We start from the raw sequence: 4,180 nt of genomic DNA, 5'->3' as shown, positions 1-4,180 counted from the left end.
GAGCTGCTGTTACGGTGTTCGTTGGAGATCGAGCGACAGTCATGGGGATGCGGCAAGGTAGTGTTGTGATGACCATTGTTAATGCTGCGAGGAAGCGGCAGAGGAGATGTGGTTACGACAGTCGTCGCCGACAAGGCAAGGCGATGCTGCAAGGGAAGCTGTGGAGTTGTTGCTGCAAAGAAGATGAGTGGAGATGCTACTGCAAGGCAATGATGCGATGAGTGTGGCGATGCTGCAGACGGTGCTGCAACGACGGGGCGGCGGCGGTGACTGGTGCCATGAGCGTGGTGCGAGGTGATCAGTGTGGGGTGGTCCATGCATGAATGCTGCAAGAGAAGGGGACATTGGTGTGGCACGCGTCACATGACTGGAGTAGTGCCACAAGAGGCAAGAGTGCCAAGGTAAAAGGAGATCAAAGAGTCACACATTCACGCATCAAACAGCTGTGAAGACGGCTTAGTATTTTCTGCATGTAGCTCGTAGGTGCCTAGCACCACCTAAAAAGGGAGGGGCATGTTGGAAATATGCCCTAGAGGAAATAATAAAGTGATTATTATTATATTTCCTTAATCATGATAAAGGTTTATTATTCATGGTAGAATTGTATTGACCGGAAACTTAAATACATGTGTGGATACATAAACAAATACCGTGTCCCTAGAGAGCCTCTACTTGACTAGCTCGTTGATCAAAGATGGTTAAGGTTTCCTAATCATAGACATGAGTTGTCATTTGATAATGGGATCACATCATTATTAGAATGATGTGATGGACAAGACACATCCGTTAGCATAGCATATGGGCATCCAGGTCCCGCTATTGGTTATTGACCGGAGAAGCGTCTCGGTTATATCTATATCATTCTCGAACCCATAGGGTCCACACACTTAACGTTCGTTGACGATATAATACTATGTGAGTTATGTATGTTGGTGACCGAATGTTGTTCTGAGTCCCGGATAAGATCACAGACATGATGAGGAGCTCCATAATGGTCTGGAGGTAAAGATTGATATATAGGATGGTAGTATTTGGTCTCCGGAAGAGTTTCAGAATGCACCGAATAATTATCGGTTCACCGAAAGGGGTTCCAAAAGGCAACGGGGATTTGTTGGGCCTAACGGGCCAAAAGGAGGGAGCACACCAGCCCACAAGGGGGCTGGCGCGCCCACCTCCTGGCCGCCGGCCCCTAGGGAAGGAAAGAGGAGGGGTTGGCCCCCTCCTGCCTTTCTCCACACAAGAGAGAAGGAAGGGGAGGCGCCATAAGGCAGTCGACCCCTTTCCTTTCCCCCCACGGGCCAAGAAGGAAGAGGGAAGCGCCTAGGGCAGGCGCCCTAGGGCGGCTGCCGCCCCCCTTGAGGTGCGCCTAGGGCTGCCTCCCCTCCTCCCTCCACCTATATATATGAGAGGAGGGGAGGGGCGCCACAGACCACGAAATCCCCAAGCCGTGTGCCGGCGCCTGATACGTCTCCAACGTATTTATAATTTTTATTGTTCCATGCTATTATATTATCTGTTTTGATGTTAATGGGCTTATTTATACACTTTGATATTTTTTTTGAGACTAACCTACTAACCCAAGGCCCAGTGCAAATTGTTTTTTTTTGCCTATTTCAGTGTTTCGCAGAAAAGGAATATCAAACAGAATCCAAACGGAATGAAACCTTCAGGGAGTTATTTTTGGAACAAACGTGATCCGGGGGACTTGGAGTGGACGTCAAGAAACAAACGAGGAGGCCACGAGGCAGGGGCGCGCCTACCCCCATGGGCGCGCCCTCCACCCTCGTGGGCCCCTCGTAGCTCCACTGACCTACTTCTTCCTCCTATATATACCCATATACCCCGAAAACATTCAGGAGCACCACGAAACCCTATTTCCACCGCCGTAACCTTCTGTACCCAAGAGATCCCATCTTGGGGCCTTTTCCGGAGCTCCACCGGAGGGGGAATCAATCACGGAGGGCTTCTACATCAACACCGTAGCCTTTCCGATGATGTGTGAGTAGTTTACCTCAGACCTTCGGATCCATAGTTATTAGCTAGATGGCTTCTTCTCTCTCTTTGGATCTCAATACAAGTTCTCCTTGATCTTCTTGGAGATCTATTCGATGTAACTCTTTTTGCGGTGTGTTTGTTGAGATCCGATGAATTGTGGGTTTATGATCAAGTTTATCTATGAACAATATTTGATTCTTCTCTGAAATCTTTTATGTATGATTAAGTTATCTTTGCAAGTCTCTTTGAATTATCAGTTTGGTTTGGCCTACTAGATTGATCTTTCTTGCAATGGGAGAAGTGCTTAGCTTTGGGTTCAATCTTGCGGTGTCCTTTCCCAGTGACAGCAGGGGTAGCAAGGCATGTATTGTATTGTTGCCATTGAGGATAAAAAGATGGGGTTTATATCATATTGCTTGAGTTTATCCCTCTACATCATGTCATCTTGCCTAATGCGTTACTCTGTTCTTATGCATTTAATACTCTAGATGCATGTTGGATAGCGGTCGATGTGTGGAGTAATAGTAGTAGATGAAGAATCGTTTCGGTCTACTTGTCACGAACGTGATGCCTATATACATGATCATGCCTAGATATACTCATAATTATGCACTTTTCTATCAATTGCTTGACAGTAATTTGTTCACCCACCGTAATACTTATGCTATCTTGAGAGAAGCCACTAGTGAAACCTATGGCCCCCGGGTCTATCTTTTATCATATAAGTTTCCAATCTATTTTATTTTGCAATCTTTACTTTCAATCTATATCATAAAAATACGAAAAATATTTATCTTATTATTATTATCTCTACCAGATCTCACTCTCGTAAGTGATCGTGAAGGGATTGACAACCCCTTTATCACGTTGGTTGCGAGGTTCTTATTTGTTTGTGTAGGTAAGAGGGACTTGCGTGTAGTCTCCTACTGGATTGATACCTTGGTTCTCAAAAACTAAGGGAAATACTTACGCTACTTTGCTGCATCACCCTTTCCTCTTCAAGGGAAAACCAACGCGGTGCTCAAGAGGTAGCAGCGCCCCCTCTCCTTCTAGTTCGTCCTCCGTCCAAAAACCGTTGTGCTTGGCAAAACCCTACGGAAATAACTTCACCACCACCGTCATCACACCATCGTGCTGCCGGAACTCATCTACTACTTCACTCCTCTTGCTGGAACAAGAAGGCGAGGACGTCATTGAGCTGAACGTGTGCTGAACGCTGATGTCTACTACGCAACTTTATTCTTGTACACACGTGTTGGGCCTCCAAGCGCGGAGTTTTGTAGGACAGTAGCAATTTTCCCTCAAGTGGATGACCTAAGGTTTATCAATCCATGGGAGGCATAGGATGAAGATGGTCTCTCTTAAACAACCCTATAACCAAATAATAAAAAGTCTCTTGTGTCCCCAACACACCAAATACAAATGGTAATTTGTATAGGTGCACTAGTTCAGCGAAGAGATGGTGATACAAGTGTAATATGGATAGTAGATATTGATTTTTGTAATAAGAACAATAAAATACAGCAAGGTAGCAATCGATAAAACGAAGCACAAACAGTATTGCAATGCTTGAAAATGAGGCCTAGGGTCCGTACTTTCGCTAGTGCAATCTCTCAACAATGCTAATATAATTGGATCATATAACCACCCCTCAAAGTGCGATGAAGAATCACTCCATATCTAGCGGAGAACATAAGACGAAATTGTTTGTAGGGTACGAAACCACCTCAAAGCAATTCTTTCCGATCAATCTATCCCAGAGTTCGTACTAAAATAACACCAAGCTATTCTTTCCGATCGATCTAACCAAGAGTTCGTACTAAAATAACACCAAAGAAAATTCAGATTCATAATATTCTATCCAACCCAAAGAATCTCAAAGAGTGCCCAAGATTTCTACTAGAGAAACAAAGACAAGAACTGATACGTCTCCAACGTATCTATAATTTTTGATTGCTCCATGCTATATTATCTACTGTTTTGGACATTATTGGGCTTTATTATCCACTTTTATATTACTTTTGAGACTAACCTATTAACCGGAGGCCCAACCCATAATTGCTGTTTTTTTCCTATTTTAGGGTTTCGTAGAAAAGGAATATCAAACGGAGTCCAAACGGAATGAAACCTTCGGGAACGTGATTTTCTCAACGAACAAGACCCGGGAGACTTGGACCCTATGTCA

This window comes from Triticum dicoccoides, chromosome 5A (genome assembly GCF_002162155.2).
Source record: "Triticum dicoccoides isolate Atlit2015 ecotype Zavitan chromosome 5A, WEW_v2.0, whole genome shotgun sequence".
NCBI lineage: Eukaryota > Viridiplantae > Streptophyta > Magnoliopsida > Poales > Poaceae > Triticum > Triticum dicoccoides.
Note: the sequence above shows the minus strand (reverse complement) of the source record.